At 43.7% G+C, this 21646-nt stretch overlaps 1 long non-coding RNA gene across 1 annotated transcript; it reads right to left on the bottom strand.

Moving 5' to 3' along the window:
- Nucleotides 1-6793: 6793 nt before the first annotated feature.
- Nucleotides 6794-19707, bottom strand: LOC147750591 (uncharacterized). Its single transcript, XR_015310120.1, has 3 exons — nt 19576-19707; nt 10762-10810; nt 6794-8066 (listed from the first exon to the last, which is right to left on the bottom strand). It is a non-coding gene; the product is annotated as an uncharacterized LOC147750591 (long non-coding RNA).
- Between the last annotated feature and the right edge of the window lie 1939 nt (nt 19708-21646).

Genomic DNA, 21646 nt, shown 5'->3' with positions numbered 1-21646 from the left:
TAGCAAGGGGAAAAAAATTCTTCCTTGACTGGAGGAAACCTTCCATGATCCCCATCCAAGTCCGCTAACCCTTTTCTAGACACTTACCTGTGGTTTTTACTCCCGAATCAACGAGAACCACACAAGGAAGGACCCAGTATATTCGAATCTCTGTGGTTATTCTCTATTCCAGGGAGAACATTTGTGATTGGCAGATTTTGGTGTGGAAATATCACCAAGAATTTGAAACTGTGGCCATTGGAAATATCAACCTTTGCACCAACATCTGCTGAGCTCACGATAAGGGACTAAGGCCTGGATTTTTGTTTTGATTTATGTATACTTTGTCCCAACAGTGACGGAGTATACATGCCGGCAAGATAAAGGCCTGTCACCCCCCCTGATTTAGATGCATGTAGACCATATGTTTAATCATTGCGGAAACCGTTCCATCTCCACTGTTATCAAACCCCTAGCTCCACCCATATAAATCAGATGGGCAGAATTAGAGATCAGTTTTCACTGCCCATTACCACCAGGAAAACACTGGCGGTAAGGGGCAGTGAAAACTGCTAAATGCTCCCCTTGCCATGGGTGAGCGCTCCCATGGTGAGGCAAGCATTTTCTTTTTTAACCCTCCAAAAAAATTCAGCTTCGAGATTTTCTTTTTGAAAATAAAAAAGAAACCAGTTTAGTGCAGGGGTCTGTCTTGTTGAAGGAGCTGTGCGCCAAGCTTCAAAAGCAATTGGCCTGCCAATGCTTTATGAAATCACCGCCTACTTGGTGGTCATTTTTCTCAATATGGTGGGTGGAACCTCCGTCAGAGCAACAGAGGTTCTCCCTGATGGAGAAATGGGCTGCTCGCCAACATCTAAATTAGGCTTTCAGAAGTACACATACTGCCAAGATATAAATCTGGCCCTTAGTCTTGAATTGCCAAAGAAGGCCTTGTGGGAAATAAAATACTAGATCTGGTTGTAAGAACCAGATCACCATTAATTTGAGCAATACATGACCTTGTAGGGAAATGGAAAGGTCATGACCCAATCCTATTATATCAATGTCTATACCTTTGTCCCAATGTTTGATACCCTGCAGATTCTATAATCTTCCATCATGGATAGAGATGTTAACTTCATGTCTGGCCTTAACTTATCCTCCTCCAGCCCCCAATCTCCCTATTATCGCTCTCGAAAGCCTCATAGAATAACTTCACACAGAGTAACAGCAGAGATCAAGGTAGTCTGGACTGTAACGGTAACCTGGAAAAGAACACTTAGCACAGACTGAAATAGTGTCTCCCTTGAGCAAACAAACTCCTGGTCTAGTAAAACACCACCAAAACAACAGCACAAAACAGAAGGACTCAATAACTTACAGAAAAGATGCACCTGAGGCAAAATTATTTTATACTTTAATGCAGACGCTTACTACTGACTGGTGCACAAATGTCCCCAAAATATACTGCTTGACATCAAATTGAAGTAGATCATTTGCGTGATATAAAGTCCGCAGCTCACACCTGCCAATACTCTTTCACATGCAGTCTCCTCCCAAGATCTACTCTGCTATTTCCATAACCGTTACACCTCGTGGAGAAGTGTGGCTCACTGGTTAGAGGAGGCAGACCTAGAAGCAGAGGTCAGCCCGGGACCAGGGTTCAATTCCTGGCTCTGTGGGGTCTTGAGTCCTAAAATGTCCATGGACTCGACAATTCTCGCTCGGGCGCCTACTCGATTCACAGATTCACACTCTGCGACTCTGGGCAATAGCTTGCTTAATCTCCACAACGGCCCCTCGCGGCGGGATGCCTGGCTTTCACCTTGCGGATACCCTGCCGGAGTTATCTCACAGGGGAATACCAGGACGGGTTCCCTAAGCAAGCGCTTAGAAACCGCTCGGTGATTTGCGCTATATAAATTCCTGTACATTTACATTTACATTTACCTACTTAGAAGAGCCCAACCAACCTCAATGATTTGTACTGTTCCTCCACTCACATTACCACTAACCCACACACCCAAAAAATCTGTGATCACAGATCTGCCAACTCATCCTTTTACTGAAATCTTCAGAGATAGACACTATAAAGACAAAGATCAACCACATTCCAACACTTCACCATGGATATTGCAAACCTGGCACCTAACCTCATGAGGCTGAACACCACAAGAACACCTGGAAGCAAAAATTGTTGGTTATGGTTGTCTTGTTTACAGCACTGATCAACAAACCTCCTCTTGCAATCAGATTTTTTTCTGGGCGATTTCAACCTCCGCTTGGAGAAAGACAAAGACACCCACACATTATTCCTCAAATTCCTCCTATTGAACAGCAATATACTACAACATTGCATGTATGCTACGGTCAATAAATGCTACACCATAAGTGCGATCTTCGTAAAGAAATTCAACATGCAAATCTCTTACTATCTCAGATTGAATTGGTCAGACCATGTCTGCATTCTTTGAAAGTCCAAGCCTCAATGCAAGCTTTCTATGCCAAATCAGAAGTGGAAATGGAAAAATCTTTAGATATCAAACCCATTGACAACTTGCACTGGCAAAGCCAACTGGCCTGGCTTTTAATGTGGCACTTCTCTGCATAACCTGTGTCTTTTTGTTCTTCCTATACCCTGTTTTTATTTCCCAGACTTATTTGGGCTACTTTATTTCAGACAGCTGGACAGAGCTGTTGTTCTTCATACATGGGCTTCAATGGAGCACTGGGTGGCTGTTCCACAGACCTAAACCTAGATGGGTAGATGCAATGCTTGCATACTTCTCAAGAGTGGTTTCTGATTAGGATGCTGTGGATGGCACAACTGACACAGTCAGGGCTGGACTGGACTGAGAACACAAAGCAGCCCTAGTAACTTTATCGGACAGTCAGTCCCCTGGGGGCTGGCAGGGGGGGGCAAGGGGTGGGCGAGGGTGAAAGTAACTAAAAGGGCCCCCAGCACTGCTGTTTTTTTACTCAGGCCAATATTGTAGCACCGCTGCAAAACCGGCCCCACCCTTCCAGCCTGCTCGTGAGGGTCAGTCCAGCCCAGACTCCTGCCCTCTTTGTGACTAGGTAGTCCTGGTCTTTCGGTCCAGCTCCCATTATGCTCAATGTGTTTTTCCTGACATGCAATGATATGCAGGTAAGGTAACTCATTTTACAAGCTTTATCGTGAGAGAGGTCCTCACCCCAAGCACTCTTGCTTTGATGCACAAAACACTGGGGAGGTCAGGTGTACTTTGCAAATCAGGACATTTCCCAGATAATTCGACCATTTTTAGGAATGTCTGTGAAAGTTATTGTTTTGGTCATTTTTAAAAAGAGATTGCGCTGGAAAAAATTTACCATTTTATCCCACCTAAAAAATGGAAGGGGAACCTGACAGTCGTGATAACTTACATGCTTAGGAAATTCTTGGTTTAATTTTACGCCCCACACCCCACTACTTTAAGGCATTACAGGCCACCACTAACTCTAAGTGGTTTGTTTGGATTCTAGGACCCTCAGCAGAAATGTATAAAAGACTTTTAAACACACAGAAAAAATGTACCTCTCTAAACACATCTTTGAAGTACTGAACTAAAAAAAGAATATTCAGCATTTTCCATGACATAATAAATGATGAAGGGATTAGAAACGTAGATAACTCATCCCAATAACGCCATGACAATCTGCAAAAGACACAAAAGCCCCATGAAGACATTGTTGCCAGTGAGGTACTCTCACCTGACCGGCTCTGTCTCCACTTCTGCTCCAGCCCCTTGTTATTACTTCCTTCAAACCAATGACAGAGACAAAAGTCTAGCTATGGAAGTAAAAGCCTCCCAATTACCCATGGAAACATACCCAGCTACTTGCCGGTTAAAACGTTTCCCAACCCTCTCAGCAGATGTTACACATTGACCAATGCCTCCACTCTTGGTGGCACAGTGCATGATCAGGTGAAAGAGAAAATCTTCACCTCCCGCCCCCTCGCCAAGAACCCAACAGCAGATTCTCCGAGAGCTTTCGGGCCACTATTTTAAATCTTCCATACCCGAGCAAAATATTGGAACTAAACGTTGCCAGACAAGTCCAAGAGTATGTGGAACCGAAGCTCATTCTGAATGACCTCCGGTCGGATTTTAGAACTTTGTGAAGAATCACAACTCTGCCTGAAAACGTAGAGACCTTCTTGTTACCCCTGAGGAAGGCAAACAAGAGACACCGATTCCCTTCGACCTGTTGGCAAGCTACAACACTGCAGATCACAACATTCTGTTACAAGGGCTGCAGGGCATACGTATTGGGTAGAGCTATAATTTGACCTGATTCAGCCATTTTCCCACAACTGAAGTTAACATTCACATGCTGGAGTGTCTGATTCACCCTCTCACAAAATGTTCCACTATACAATTTTAAACTCGTGGGAATTTTAGGCTCAGTTCTTGATTTCACTCCTCAAATCAATGCCAGCAAGAATTATTAAAGTGATGCTCTTCAAAAAAAACCTCTGTTCTTGACAATTAATTTTCAAATTGAGTTAACTCAAGCTCCGGTAATGGTTCCTGGACTATTGTAAGGTAGACTATACTGGGTGCAAGCAAAATTTGAATTGCGCCACGTAACTCATGTAAATTTTCACATTGCATGTGTTACATATATTTCCTGTAATTACGTCATGTTGTGAAATTTGTAGCAAAATGATAGTAAAGTTTCGTTTTTTACCATTTTAAAAAGTGAAATTTGTCCCTGCGTCAAAAATGGTGGTAAAGTATAGATGGATTTGTGTTTTGCATAATTGCCCATAATTTCACATAATTTTCACAAACATTTGCTTAATTACGCTAATGCAAATTACGTGAAGTTTCTCATATCTCTTGTCTGTACTGGCCTTCGCAAAAATCTCATTGGAATCTTTTGCACGAGTGAAAAAACAGCAAATCAGATTGTACCTCTACACCAGGAGTTCATCTCAGTTGTGAAGCCTGCAAGCACATCATCCCTCACTCATGAGGCTCCCATTCCAACGTCAGCAGTACTCCGGTGAACCACTTATAAAAGGCTATTTATTGGCCTGAACTTCGTGTCAGTATGGATTTTTTTTAATAATACTTTTTGATAGTGCACTTATGAATTATTACAGCAAAATGAGATTTACAGATTTGGACGAAATGAAGACCTGGATTTTCCTGTATTAATAAACCTGAAATAAAGCATTTTTAAATTTTGCAAATTGAAGTTAGGAGATGTTTGTCTGATTGAGAGACAAAGATGTTGCTGGAAATAAAAAACAGCTTGCTATATACATTGTAGTTGATATATTTTTATTGTGCTTTATAGCATTTGATCAATTTCAACGCACTAGGTTTACACCAGGCTTTAAGTGGGCTGGCTCCCCCTGGGTCTCACACCCAGTAGCAATTAAAAACGGATATTGAAAAGGTTTGTCAATAAGGTTGATAAGGTTGTCGATAAGCTAACTGGCAAAACTGTGATTGATTTCAGAATAATTAATGTAAAAAGCAGTAAGGTAATTAATGTCAGTGATTTCGTTTCTGATTATATTTCACATGTTTAACACACTCAGAGAATTCAAGATTAAGTCAACTATTTCCAGGATGTTGTGTTTCTGTATATTTTTTGTGCAAAAAATTACTCTCGTATGTGCATACTTCGAACTAGGTAACCCCCAGCTGTTTCTAACTAAGCACAGTTGCTCTGGAGTTGAGATGAGGCCATTGTGTGAGTTTCACCCAGTGTGTCAAAAAAGTTGTTCAAAATACATGGCCATCTAATCCTTGGCTTCTTTGCAGAATGTACAGCGAACAATCATTGACAAAGCATAACGTTTGGCTGGTTTTAGGTGTATGTCAGTTGTTGTGTTATATACTTGGATCTATTAACAGAAAAGCTGATAGAGGCAACAAAATACTGGTTGAGTTTGTATGCGACAGAAATCACAGAAGTTGTTTATGTGTTGAAGCCACATTCTTAATTACATAATCATGCCCATCTTTAGAAGACTTGATAAACTGCGTTCCCCTGCAATTGGGGTGCCGTCCTCCGGTCACTTCCTATGTCCCTATACAGTAGGGTCTGTAATGGTTATTCTCCACTTTATCAATGTGCTTCACAAATCACTTTTAAAGTTGAAAGTATTTATTTCTTTATTCTCAATTGCATTGTCACTTTACATTCCGCAATATGAATCCTTATTTATGGTGCTTCCAATGCATTTCGGCTTATTTCATAAGACCCCCACTCACACACACTTTTTCATCCTACTATAGCCCAGGGTTTACACCAATACCATCGCTCGTGATGGCCGTTACCTCAGGACGCGTGCATTACAGTGTGAATCTGATGAACAACACATGTATGGACCATCATGAACATTTTTACCGGGCCAGGTTATCAAACAGGACTTGACTACATTCTTCCGCAGTTGTATGGTGTGTTCATGTTCATGGGACCAGAATTACAAATACAGGGCACCTGATTCACAAAACGCCTCTAGACTCGTGGCAAAGGCCCCGCAGTCGTAGGGGAGTCTCTGCACTCAAGACAGAATCTCCACATAAGAGTTTTCAATCCTTAGATTCGGCCCCTAGTGCGGAGACTCCCCCACGACTGTGGGGCCTCTGCCACGAGTGGGGAGACCCTTTGTGAAGCAAGCCCATACATGTTATAATTAGGGCTTCCGGTTTAAAGTATTTATTTGTTTGACATTTCTGTCTTTATTCATCTATACATATTTTTCCTAAATGTATTTGTGTTTATCCATAATAATTTGTGGGTTTTGTGAAAAAATGAAGCTGAAACTAGTATATTTCCACATTTATCTAACTGATAAATATGCACTCCTGCTTTATTCCCTGCCAGGATTTCAATGATATGAACACCACGGAAGCAAAATCAATACACTTATATGAACATGTGCAAATTTCAGTACCAACCTTGTGCATATCTACTGCTGTTTAAGTCTTTTTGCTAAAATTCCTTTTTTTAACCATCTTATCAATCAATCTACACAACTATTGGAATGACAGTCATGGCAGACGATATTTAGAATCACTCAAAAAGCAACCCAATTTCTATTTTAATCACATTTAAAAATAAATGCAGACTGGAAAATGAAAAGAATTCTGTCTGTATTTATCTGTAAAAATCAGTAAAAATGGAAAACAGGGAGCCATAGTTATGATATATTGGCTTCCAGGACCACATTACAGACATATTGCAGTAAGCAGATGCTTCAGATTGTGAATTTAAATAAATATATATATATATATATATATATATATATATATATATATATATATATATATATATATATATATATATTATCTGAGGCGTTATACCTATTTGAAAATTGCCATCTCAGAAGCAAGGACTAAGATGTACATTGTAAATATTGGTCAATTTCTCCATTGTACACTAAGGGTCAATTGCTGCAGCCTTGAACGTGTTTGTAGGGCACATTGTGGCTTGTTTGCTCACTTCATGGAGAAACAAAGGGATAAGAATATTTGATCAAGATCCTAGACTTAAATGAAATGGAGTTTCACCATCACTCTTCTGCAACTAATTATTTTCAAGATCACGCCTCTCCAAAAGCTTTAGTTCTGAAGACCTGTGAATAGTACAGAAGGAGCACTGCCTCTGAGGTCAACAAATACGCCCTTGGTTTACAGTTCTGACTTATGCCCCTGTTTGTTCCCTCAGAATTTAATTTCAGGGTATCTCGGGGTATACTTTGCGTGGTGGGAGGGGAGACCTGCGGGGTGGGAGGGGTGACCTGCTTGAAGGCCTCTCAATTGGTTTTTGTGTTCCGGTACGTGCAGAGGGCTGCTGTGCTGGTTCCGGGTTCCCCTCCTGAGGCTTCAGTACTCCCGCCTCCTCTGCCATCTTCTGTTCGTTGCCCACTGGGACTCCAGTCTTTTGTGGTGTACCTGTTCTTCTCCTCCCCTCAGCTGTCTTCCCCGTCGGAGTTGGAGCAGTTTGCACTGTTGGTTCCACTGGTCCGCCTTCGATAATTTGCTTTGTGTCTTTCCATCTCCTGGCTCCAGACTTTGAATTGTATTCGTAGACTTTGCCAGTGACTACAAAAGAAATATACATAATGAAACTATGACCACAGGGGTTAATCTTTCAAGCATCTACAGTTTATATTTTAGGTAATGGGACCTAATCTTTTTCTGAGCTCTGATTTCATAGACTTCTTAAGGATCATTCTAATTATTCAAAGATACTATGGCAGACTGGCCCTCCACTCGTATATGTGGATATGAGATATGGACTCATATGTTTGTACTACAAGATTCGCCCCCTCTTTTTCCCAGAGTGTATGATCAATTAGATCTGAGGATAAATGATGTTGGCACCAGTCTTGCATTAGTTATTTCTCTCTGCCAGTATCTACTTCAGTACTAATGTAGGTATTTATATTGAACTCCGTGTCTGGTGCATATCTCAAAACAAGGGCCTAAACCTGTCTTGGAAAACACCTTTGAAGAGTTCTTTTCAAATTCAACTCCACTTTGAAGGCATGGCCTTATACCAAAAATCTGCAGTTGTGCTGAGATGACACTCTTGCCACATGTGTTACCCATCAATGGAAATCATATCTATGCAGGTCAACACATGGTCACCAAGCTATGAAGCTATGAAGATCATGGACTTTGCACTCTTCAGACTTAACACTGTGCAGTACACTTGAGGTCTAACCAAGGAGCTGTGAAACACAATAATGCACCTGATGTAGAATATGCCCTCTGCTCTCTTCATACCCACTTTCATAAAGAAAGTAGTCTTAAGGCCTTGTCTGTTTTTTTTATTTCCATGACATTAACCCCTGGAGAAAACAATTTTCTTTGGAATGGCATTTTTACATTGTGCTAGGGAGCAGACTGAATTTTTAAGGCCCAATCAGTGGTTAAAATGGCCAGCTCTAGTCACTGCTTGGCAGTAATAAAAACAAGCATTGAGAAAGCCAGTAGACCAGTCATTGTCCACCAGCCTTTTGACAATTCTTGATTTTAGTGTTGTCATGCTTTTTGCACAACTTTATTGTTTGGGAAGCTGCCGAGCCCTCAACAGTCTAATAAAAGACGTTGGCTAAAGGCAAATATGTTATTTTTGTCTCAAAAAGCACGCATTTTCATAGTACTCCCTGGCACTGAAGGGAACTACTTTGTGTGTACCTTGTAAAAGAGTAGCAAACTGCACCTAATAGAGAAGTCAACAATGGCTGAAGTGGAATGAGACATAGCCAGTTGATGCATGATAGAGGGGGTAGAAGAAAAATGTGAATGACCCAACCACAGACTAATGGATGAATTCCTGCTGAAAAATCTGTTAAGAAACTACATTACACAAATTATATTAGTAAAATCAAAAGTCTTGGCTGACGCAGACTTGAATAACCTAATCAGTCTGCCATTGTCTGCCAGCCTCCTGCTTTTGGTAAATGGATAGAAAGAAGCAAACAAAGAAAGAAAGAAAGAAAAAGGAAGGAGGGGAGGCAAGAAACAAAGAAAGACAGAATTAACAAAAGAAATAAAAAAGAAAGAATAAAACAAAGAAAGAAAGGATAAAAGTAAGAAAGCGAAGAAAGCTAGGTAAAGGCAAGAAATAAACAAGCAAACAGAAAGGAAGGCGAGAAAGAAAGAAAATGGAACAAAAGAAGGAAAAAAGAACAAAAAAAGAAAGAACGTAAGAAAGAAAGAAAGACAGAATGATAGTCTGACATTTAGGGTTGCAAGTCTGAGAGTCAAGGGCAGAAAGGGGTGTACTTAGGCGCCTATTATGATGGCAGACGGACCTGCGTCAGTCTGCCACCCCCGAGGTGGAGGGACAGTCCGCAGGGGCAGCGGCGGTCCCTCCGTGCCAATTAGGATGTGACCGCCACCCTGGCGGTCATATCCTGTATATTTTACATTTAAGCAGCACCCGCCGCAATGTAAAATATGCATGTGTAGCCTTGGCATGCAAAACTTGGCAGGCACTGCATGGTGCCTGCCACCCTGTGCATGCCAAAGCAGGGGGGTACCATTGGTACCCCCCATGGGCACCCCCCAACACCCTGGGGGCTCGCAACGGGCCCCCAAACACGAAAGACCACATGTTTTTCCGCGGCGGAAAAGCTGCAGCGGAAAAGCATGTTTTCTGCCCCATCCTAATATGGCTGGCAGTGTCTGATAGACACCGCCACCATATCAGAGCTATTTCGCCACGGTCGTAAGGCGACCGCGGCGGAAAAGCGGCGGACGGTCTTCCCGTCCGCTGCTGACCCCCCAGCCATCCTAATGTGGCGGGGGGTCTTTGAAGGCACCGCAGCGGTGAATCCGCATCCTCCGGGCCAGCGGTGGCTTCCAACGGCCCGGAGGATGCAGATTCACCGCAATCCTAATCGGCCCCTTAGTGCGTATTTTGAAGTACCATAGTATGTCAGTCCCAGGACATTAGTGGTAAAAAGCACCAACCCTCAATTTTGTGGTCCAGTTGCTCCTGCTTGTTCTTTGATCCCAAAGTGGTTAAGACGTGGGTGAAATGCATGAACTATCATTATGTAGAAATTGGTAGCGGATAAAAGAAGGTACAAATCTTCAATGACATAGTTGCATTTTTCTACATCTTGCTAAAAATCACAAAATGCCAGACTTCTCAGCTTCTGCCTTCTGAATTCAAATAATCTCTAAGCTTCGCCGAAATACATCTTCATGCATGTTTGCCTAAATAGTAAGGTGCCCCTGTTTAGTATCCTGGGAAATAGAAAGATAATTCCAAATTTCTTACTTGGATCTGTAGCTTCTCCATCAAAAACGGTGTTCAGCTTGGTCATTTCCTACAAAGAGACAGAATATCAAAACGTGTTTATATGCATACACACAAGACATTTAGGACTTTATTCAGAGTTGGGTGGATGGTCTGATTTTTTTGTCTCTTATCGCCAGGAATAACCTGATGTTGAGGGACAAAAAAATAATGACCTTCACACCCAGGGAGAAAACTTCAAGGTTGTGGGGGGGGGTCATTAGTTTTCTATTTTTCAATATACTCCAACTTTGCTTTTGAAAAACAAAAAATGTTAATTGCTTGCTGGCCAGTCTTTAAAATCTTCACCCGCCATCCGCCAAACATTTCATAACCTTTACAGGAACCTCCACATAATGCAGTTCCTGTCAAGGTACAGAGATCACTGCATGGCCAATTTGGCAGGTTGTATCCATCAGGGTGGCAAACCTAATCTCCTCTACCAACCTGATGGACAGAGTACCACTCATAAAATACTAGAAGTGGCCCACGCTAGCGTAAATGATGATTGAGTAGATATGGACATTTTGAGAGAATATTACGCTGTATAAATGGTTGGTGGAACGTGCATGTGATCAGGAGTATGTGCCCAAACAGATCACCGTAGTTAGAGTTTCTTTTCGTGCTGAAATGTAGGATAGACTGCAGAATGCACATAAAAACATACAGTTGGAATGGAAGGAAAGGGGTAGTCATTATTTACACAATAATAACAGTAGGTGAAAGAACGGTATATGATGTGGGAAGAGCAAGAATTCTAATTACATTCTGAATACCTAATGTTCTGGGACCTGATATTTGTGTGTATGGCTTTATGTCTAAAACTGATAAAAGATTTGATTGTATAACCCATGTATATGAAATGTTATAGGCTCTTTTTTAATTAGTTCCAAAATCAACCAATCTATTAGATATTAGTCACATAGAATCGGAGTAGATAATAGACAAAAAGTCTATGTCAGCCACCTGTTAAGGACACGAGCACCGGACAAGTCCAAATGACTGGCTTAAGATGGTCTACATTTTGTGAAAATTCTGAGTTGAAATAAGATTTAGGGCCAGAGATACCACAAGAGAATAGTTATCAACTCTATCAAAGGAGTTTAACAATGTAACAGAAATACATAAAGGAGATTTAAAATATAAAAAATAAAACATTCAAAATATACACCATTGATTCATTTTGGGAAACCTTTGACAACACCCGGACCAGCCGACCTAAGGCTCACCTGAGAGGGACTGAGGAACCTGCCTGCTGCTGCTGCCACGCCTCGCCCTCAGCAGCGGCCAAGGTACTATTGCGAGGGGGTTTCCTGCTTGTAAACAACCGGCAGGGCTGCGAGCCTTCAAGCGGTGGAATCCAAGGACCAGGAGTCCCCGCGCGCCCGCCTCCACCTGGGTTGCTCTCCCTGCCGGCCCCACCCCCAACCTGCACTGACAAAACCGGCGTCCCTTTACCAGCACAGCGGATTCATTTTGGGAAACCTTTGACAACACCTGGACCAGCCGACCTAAGGCTCACCTGAGAGGGACTGAGGAACCTGCCTGCTGCTGCTGCCACGCCTCGCCCTCAGCAGCGGCCAAGGTACTATTGCGAGGGGGTTTCCTGCTTGTAAACAACCGGCAGGGCTGCGAGCCTTCAAGAGGTGGACTCCAAGGACCAGGAGTCCCTGCGCGCCCGCCTCCACCTGGGCTGCTCTCCCTGCCGGCCCCACCCCCAACCTGCACTGACAAAACCGGCGTCCCTTTACCAGCACAGCGGATTCATTTTGGGAAACCTTTGACAACACCCGGACCAGCCGACCTAAGGCTCACCTGAGAGGGACTGAGGAACCTGCCTGCTGCTGCTGCCACGCCACGCCTCGCCCTCAGCAGCGGCCAAGGTACTATTGCGAGGGGGTTTCCTGCTTGTAAACAACCGGCAGGGCTGCGAGCCTTCAAGCGGTGGACTCCAAGGACCAGGAGTCCCCGCGCGCCCGCCTCCACCTGGGCTGCTCTCCCTGCCGGCCCCACCCCCTCGGCTACCAATCACACAGCTACAAAAGACAGGCAGCCTCCCCGCTGCGCTGGAGGGCGCCGGGAGAAGCCCGGGACAAGGGCGGGACCGTTCGAGGCCCAAGAGGACTGGCCTGGCCCACCCCCCTTGGTTCGTGTCACTGTGCCTGCACATCGATACTAGTGAGTACACTTCCGGAACTGTAACTGCCACACATCATGTGCACTCGGGGTAGTCGCAGCAAGACTGCATTGGGGTTGAGCAAGCCAAGTGGGACTTTGGATGATTTCCTTGTGAAAACAAATTTGGCTATTGACGCCGAAATTACTAAAATGCAGAAGAGGGTTTCAATTGAGCTAGATGCTGCGCGCAGGCTTTCTCAAACCTTTGCAAACTCCAAAAAATCTTCTTTGGGAAAAATTGCGCCTGCTGCATCTCCCCAACACGCTTCACGCCCTCTCCCTCTGATAATTCATGCCGACATCCATCATCCTCCCCCTTCTTCTCCCCTCCCACCAGAGCCCATCTTTACCTTTACCCCCATGCCCTCTAAACCTTCTGAGGGTCATGTGCCCACTGGACCTGGAATCACCATCACTCTGTCGGACACCCCTGCCCCCCCCTCCTCTGTAGTAAAAAGCAAAAACCTAGATGGCCCAGCCCTGAAAAAGAAAAATAACGCAAGATCTGCTTACGCCCGCAAAAAAGCAAAAATTGCAAGGCAGCAGTTTTTCAATCACAGAAGAACTCTGCCCAATACAGGGGAGCTCACACAAACATCAAATTCGGTCACCCAGCTAGCAGGAGGTGATAGCGAACATAGCCATCCTAACATCACTCTTGCTCCTGCTTCAGAGCACCTCCCTGTTCGTGGCGAGAACTTAATAGGGGGAGGGCAAAACGAGCCAGGGAGGGACATGGACAAGGCGGGTGATGATGAAGACTTTCTCAAAACAGTCTGGGTTACTTTAAAACAACTACTGTCACCTTTTGAACTCAGACTGTCACGTATCGAGAATCATCTTCTGGAGATGGATCAGACCTTAGTATCCCTGGCCACTCTTAGCCTGAAACAGCTGGAAGCCACATATCCCCGTATCGCTGAGGGTGTCCCCCAGGAAAGCAATGATGGCATCCAACCGGCTCTAGACCCTAACGCTGCCTCCCCTGCTCCTCTAATTTTGCCCCCACCTCTACCCCTACAACTACCAAAACGTACTCCAATTCCCAAACCTCGGACAATTTCTAACGTTTCTGTTCCCCCCATATCAAACCCATCAAAATCAGAGATAAAACCCCCCAAAAAACAGATACAGCCCAAAACTATTCCTAGGGCAGCGCATAAGGCGAATAAGATTACCAGCCCTCTTCCTCAGCGTACAGTCAACCAACACCAAAGTCACCAGAACTTTCGTGGGGGCTATATTGATCTCCCCCCTGATGCCGGCCCCTATGTTGTCATCTTGGCTGGGGTACCTCCACTTGATCCTCATTCTGTGGAGACCCAGTGGTCTCTAAAGAACAAGGTGATCTACTGGCTAAACGTTAACAGGCAGCTCCCTAACACCACCAGGAGCAGGGTCCTAATGGTCAGGCGAGTCCCATGGGTGGGTCGCACTCATAAATCCATACCTGGAGACTGCATTGTGGTCTCATTTGCAGACCCCCATACAGCCCAACTTATCACCACATGGGATCCATATGTTACTGACCAATCTATTGTCACCAGACCCTTTACCTTCTTTTACCCTCCTAAACAGACTGCAGAGCTACCTGGGGCCTGGTCTATAGCCCACAATCACAGATGGAAAGGCCAGGGGCACGGATGGCAACCCACTAACAACTGGTAGGAAGGAGTACCCACTATGAATAGGTTTGAATGCCTAGACCAGGTGGATTGACTGGGAACTACTGTTCCTTCACCTCCTTCTAGTGCCCATAACCACCCAATGGATGCCATTAATAACGATAAATTATTGCCCATTAACAAAAACTCAACCCTAATGGGGGTAGATCAATCCTGCCCTGAACAGCATGCCCTTCCTGTACAGGCTACACAACAGATAGAGATGGCACATTCCCTAGTTCCGAAAGACATAATGGGGAACGAGGGTCAACTTCATCAGAAAAATAGAAACTCAATGCACTCTCTCCTATCCTGGAATGTAGCAGGCTTGGGTAGTAAGATCACCCACAAACCTTGGTTGGAGATCGTGCAGAAGCATGGCATCCTTTGCCTGCAAGAAACCTGGCTTGTAGAAGAAACTCACATCATGGGCTACCGAACATTTCACTCACCCGCTGTTCCATCACCCCAGGGTCGCAATAAAGGGGGTCTGTGCATATACATCTCGAACGTAGGGGATGTAAAAGTATATAATTTCCATTCTGATCAGTACTTCCAAATTCTTTCATTTAAATGGGGCACCACACAAAAGGTGATACTAGTGAATTTCTATAATAACATGCCAGCTAACGAAGTGGAATTGATCTTGAACAAAATGATCCATCATATCCACAAACTGAGAGATCAGAGCACGGGGGACCACATAGTACTGTGGGTGGGAGATTTCAATTGTGCCATCTGTCCGTCGTCTGAGTTAGGTTTGTGCGGCCTTTCAGATCTCGAGGAGGATGGTCCTTTTCACTTCTCACACACCAATCTGGGGTCTCTCCTTAATAACATCATATTCTCTTTTGACCTCACTTTCATCAACCTGGCATGCTCTCCCCGGTTCCCTTTGCCCCAACATATAATGGAAGAAGCTGTGAAACTACAATCGATTTTGCACTAATATCACCCACTAATCCCAATTTTATAACTTTCTGGGAGATTGGGGATGACCCAATGAGCGATCATTATCCTATCACCTTTGGGGTAAGGTTGACAGAGGGGAAAGCAAAGGAATCTAGCGGGGCTCTTTATCCACTTGAGGTCACCCTAACAAAGATCAATGGGTATGTAATAAAATGGGAGAAAATGAACCCTACAACTTTCTTCCACAACTTCATATCGTCCTGCGCTACAGACATTTTTGTCTGTTTAGAAGAAGACTCTGACCCAAAGGCCATCATGGCTGCCTTTTCTAACATTCAGCGATATATAAAAGATGCGCTAACCAGGAGCCACAAAAAAAGAATGGGAAGCACACACGTGGGTGGTTTGACTCCAGGTGTACAGCTGCCCTGAAAAATCTAAAGAAAGCTTTATCTGCTATCCCAAAAGACAGGGTTCAAATTTGCCAGGCGAGACGAGAGTATAAGCAGGCAATTAACCAGCGAAGGGCGACAATGAAGAGGGAGGCCTGGGAAGCCTTGGGGGAAGCCGCTAGGAATAAGGACACTAATCTCTTTTGGAAAGTGATAAGATCTGTATATAACTTAAAAGACAGTGACAATTCCATAGACGTAGCAATTACGGCAGAGCTCTGGGTAGAACATTATGGCAACCTTTATACCAATAGCCAGGGTGACACCCAGAACCAACAAAAGGCGACTTCACCCTTGGATAAAATAACTGAGGATTACCCGTCAAGCGTCCCCCCAGCATCCCCCTATCCAATTGAGCTGGTTTTTACCACTCTAGAAGTGGAAGATGCCCTTAGGGAAAGTCCGTCAGGGAAAGCCCCTGGCCCTGATCACACCCCAGTGGACGTCTACAAATCAAATCTGGATTTCTGGGTTCCCCTGTTAACCAACGTATTAAATATGGGAAACAAATGTGGCTTTATTAGCACCTGGTCAGATGCAATTGTAGTGCCCATCTTTAAAAAGGGGAACAGGGACGATCCTGCTTGCTACCGTCCAATATCGCTATTGGACGGACTCATGAAAATCGCAGGAAGGATCGTCCTCAAGAGGATCCAGTACTGGGAAGCAGAAAAAAAGGTCATCTCGGAGCTCCAATATGGGTTCCGAAAGGGATTGGGGACACAGGAACAATGCTTAAACCTGTCTTTATTGGTCTCTAAATACACTGAGGCCAAAAAAGGGGACCTGTTCGTTACCTTTGTTGACCTTAGCTCCGCATTTGATTGTGTGGACCATGCGCAGCTCTGGTCAACATTGGAACACATTGGGGTGGATCCAATCATTATTATATTCATAGAAGAATTATACAGAGATGCCGGGGCTAGAGTGAGGTACGGGACCCAGGGCCAATGTACTCAAAAATTTGCCATAAATAGAGGGGTTAGGCAAGGCTGCATACTTACGCCCCTGCTGTTTAGTTTTTACATAAACTCCATTGCAGAGAATCTAATAAACTTGCCAAGCGATTACCCAGCTGTTAATGGTAGGCCTGTACCCATTCTTTTATATGCCGATGACGCGGCAATTATGTCTAGGACAAAGGTAGGCTTGCAGAGAGCCGTAACTGAATTCTCATCCTACATGGGTAAAAGAAACCTGAAGGTGAATATCTCTAAAACTTTCTCCATGTCCTGCTCCCAAAAAAATAAGAGACCACAATGCTCAATATACCTGGAGCAGCAAAAAATTGCGATCACGGACACCTTCTGCTACCTGGGCGTTGTTTTTGATAGGAGAGGAAGGTGGAAACATGCAGTATCTGCCAGGAAACTTGCCTTCAGCCGTGCTATAGGGGCCCTGCGAACCTTCGCAGCCAAAATTGGGGGTAAACCTATTGCTGAGATGCTACAGATCTACCGGGCAAAGTGTATAGCGACGGCCACCTATGGAGCAGGTCTATGGGGTTTCGAGAATGTGTCCTCACTACAAACCTGTGAGAACATTTTTATCTGCTACTTACTAGGTGTGCACAAAACCACTTCGACCTTTATGATCCACATTGAGACTGGCCTCAAATATCTCAGTGACATTATAAAGTTATCACCTTGTCTGCTTTGGCATAAAATTTGGACTACCGTGGAATGCCATTTGAACAGAGAGCTCATCAAAGACTGCTTGACTTAGGATGGCGCATCAAAAGTTAAATGGCTACGATACGTTCAGACGATGTTCTCTAACATTGGACACCCCGAATATTATGATGATCCAGAGTCCTTAGAAACCTTGTCTAGGCCGGCTCTCAAAAAACTTTTGATTACACACCTAGAAAGTGCCAGATGGAACATTGAGAAACTTAAAAGCACTGCCCTGAGCTACCAGCAAATTACCCCCAATGAAGGTCTACAACTTTATCTCAGGATTGAAACTGCACCCTACCCTCGCATGCTTCTTACTAGGCTGCGCTTAGGGATTTTCTTTCGCATGGTCACTTTCCCAAAACAGAATGACTGGGCCTCTCTGAACCTAATTTGCCCATGCGATGATCATTCAGCACAAAGTAACATCCATATCATGTTCTTTTGTAACCTGTATACCTCCCCAAGGAAATTGTTCCTTTTACCACTACTTAAACGCTGGGGGATAAGAACATGTAAAACTGCATATCTGAAATTACTGTTGCTAGATGAGGAGTATGTTATCTTTGTTGTTTCTCGCTTTTTAATGTCAGTGATGAAATACAGAAACTCAATGACTTAAGCTTTACATGTTCAAATTAACTAAACACTACAATATGAGGCCTTCCGTTCAAATTTCTACTGCAGACTTTTAATACATGGAAAAATGTTTTATATATTTTTTTATAAATTTTGCTTATGTGAAAACTGTTTTTAGATTCATGGTATAAATTGTACTTGTACGCTTTTATGATTTTCTGATAAATCGAATAAAGCTTATTTGTATATTGTATATTGTATATTGTACACCATTGATTAGAGCTTGGATAGGGAAACTACATTGTTGAAAGAGTGCACAAGACAGTCGAATTACATATAAACATTGCTTTGATTCCCAAGATTGGAGCTTGAAATCACCATGGTAGGAAAGCTAGGATGTTTTGTAATTGCTTAAACTAATCTGGCACAACATCTTTTTCATGAAGCGTCCAAAGTGGCAAATAAAAGGTTTACTTGAAGTAAGTACCGGTAGCTCACACTATTGTACAATCAACAGAACTCCAGACTTACCCCTGAGGAGGAGTCACACGGAGCAATCATTGAAAAAGCAATACAGTTAAATCAATGAAAAATTGAAGCCTATTCCAAGTTTATAAAAAAAAGCAAAAAGGGTACAATTCAGCACAGGTAATATGTTAAGGAAGAATACAATCAAGCAAAACAGAAAGAAAAAACAATTTTCAGTAAAAGTCATTGGGACCAGAGGTCAGTGTGAACAAAATGAAGTCTACAGAAACAGCAGAAGCCATAAAATATATGTCACGGTGATCTACTTTAGACAAACAAGCGGAATGACAATTAGACTGCTTCCCAACTCGAAAAGGTTGGACTGATGACGACCGTCATACCGCTGATTAATTTAAAATTGAGTTAAGACCATACCTCCAGCTCATCATTTTAATCGATCACACCATATCAATTTGTCTGCAATAACTTTTATATGCCGCAGTTGGGGGATAGGAAGGTGTGTGTGTGAGAGAGAGAGAGGGAGAGAGAGAGAGTGTGCGCGCGTGTATGGGGGTGTGTATGCATGTGTATGTGTGTTCTTTTTGATGCACCTGTGACAGTACATTCAAATCCAACCCATCAAGGCTGGCAGTTTACGATTACCTTTGCTTTTAGAATGGCTTTTATATGCCAGTATTTATATTGTAGTTTGTGCATAAAGGTATATTAAAGTATCTATGTCTATATTAAAATAGCACAAAGACTATGCCTGTGCAAATGTTTTCATTCAACTGAAGCACAATCTAAACTGAAGGAAAACAGTTTAACACAGCTTTGCAACTAATCTAAGAGGAAGTCTTCACTTACCCACACAATGTCATGCTTCACATTCTTCTTTTTTTCTTTAAAATAAAAGGTAAGAATAATAGCAGTTACAACATATGTTAGCCGAAAAGCAGGAGTATATCACAAATGCTAATTCAGTGGTAGTGACGTGCGTATTTAACTAGGCCATATGTGAATGGCCACTGAGTGAGCGAGTGGGGTTGTCTATATTCAACTTTGTGGGGAACTTTTTATACAATTCTTCTAGCAGAGACATGAAATGATCCACCTAACGCTGCTCTGCAGAAAGCAATACAAGTCTACTGTCAAAGGTGTCACCAACACCGAATGGCCAACTTGTCCCAGAAAGAACACATTTGGTAAATTTGTGGCAAATACCCCCCTCCCCCACCACCTGCCCTTGGAAGAGAGGCTAATTACTTTATATCAGCCTCCTTAAAACAGAAAGACCATTACATGTTTTACAAATTGTAAACAGTCAGCCTTCGGCTCCAATTACATTCACTGCTCTGGGATAGGGGGAGGCAAACTTGCACTGATGTGCTATTCAGCTCCTTATAAAATATTGCAATCTGTGTGTTATTTTGTTCCATTTCTACTTGAGTCTACAGGTACGTTTTTGTGGCATTAGACACTAATGTTCACATTTTGTCTATGGAGACAGCTGTGTATAACCTACCAATTTGTCTACGTAGACAAAATATGAATGTCGATTTTTGAGGCCATAAAAGCAAAATAACCAATGCAAAAAGTAATGGAGCGACATAGCACACCATTACACTATGTAATAGGACGCTAAATATATAAGATTGCACACTAGCATCTGACAAGGGAAAATAATTCTAATCTTAGAGCAAAATGTGAGGCACAAGCTCTGCAGACGGGTACAGTGGTATGTGTAGTGAAACAAACAGGACAGGACTTTACCTTCCTCCTCTGTCCTCCTCGTCACAATCACCAAGGAGCACCCTGTGTTCCATGCACAGCATTCACCCATAAACAAAAGTCCCCACCCAATATGGTGGTCAGACACGAAGTACTTATCACCTGACCTATAAGGGTGTGGCAAACACAGCAAACATCCTGTTTTTTTCTCTGTGTTCTGGCTGGAACACCCATCTTCGTGTTGAGGCCATTCATGTATCTGGTCTCGTGAGTATGTTCTATGGGGTCTGCTCTAGCATCCCCTTTTTTTGTGCGGCCATCGCTCCCCTGGGTGTGGCGGTTTGCTTCTGTTGTCGCTCCCGCTCTGACCGATGGGTAGCAGCTGCTTGCCCGTTTTTTTAGGGCTCGCCTGCTGATGCGCTCAAGCGCATAGCTGGCGAGCTATATCGTGGCTTAAACAGAGTTTAACCATCTCGGCGATATGTTGCAGTGCCTGAGAGCGCGTGCACATCAAAGCCACCAGCCTCCTCAGGCATCTCAAGCTTCCCCCAGCCGAAATTTCTCCTCCCCTAATTATTCACTGCACGGCCGGCCGGCCGGCACATCAAAGGCTGCTGCTCCCGGCCCCTATTCTTCCCTTCTTGCCTCTCCCCGCCCCCCATTCCCACCACAGCAATGCCGAGGGCTTGTTTATATTGCAGCCTAACCATCTCGCACGCTGCTCTTTAAACAATAACCGTTGTTAGTCATGATATAATTAAACGCTCCAATTATTTTATCAGGGCCACACAGAATTTTATAAAGTCTTTTGCTGGCATTTTCGTTTTATGCTGATTGCTATTTTACACCTTTCACATGCTGGCCATTTGCTTCAAAGGAATACATTCATCCTGAATCCCGTTACTAGAGCTTTCTCCTCTTCTGCTATATATGGGTTTTAGTTGAATTTCATTGATCTCTTTTACTAATGATTTATAAAAAGTGCCACCCACCACACAGTTCCACCTACACAGCTCCGCCGATGCACCCACCACACAGCTCCACAGATGCACCCACCACACAGCTCCACAGATGCACCCACCACCCAGCTCCACTGATACACCCACCACACAGCTCCACAGATGCATCCACCACACAGCTCCACAGATGCACCCACCACACAGCTCCACAGATGCACCCACCACCCAGCTCCACCGATGCACCCACC

Source organism: Lissotriton vulgaris, chromosome 1_1 (assembly GCF_964263255.1).
Source record: "Lissotriton vulgaris chromosome 1_1, aLisVul1.2, whole genome shotgun sequence".
Lineage (NCBI taxonomy): Eukaryota > Metazoa > Chordata > Amphibia > Caudata > Salamandridae > Lissotriton > Lissotriton vulgaris.
Note: the sequence above shows the minus strand (reverse complement) of the source record. Positions and strands in the feature narration are given on the sequence as shown.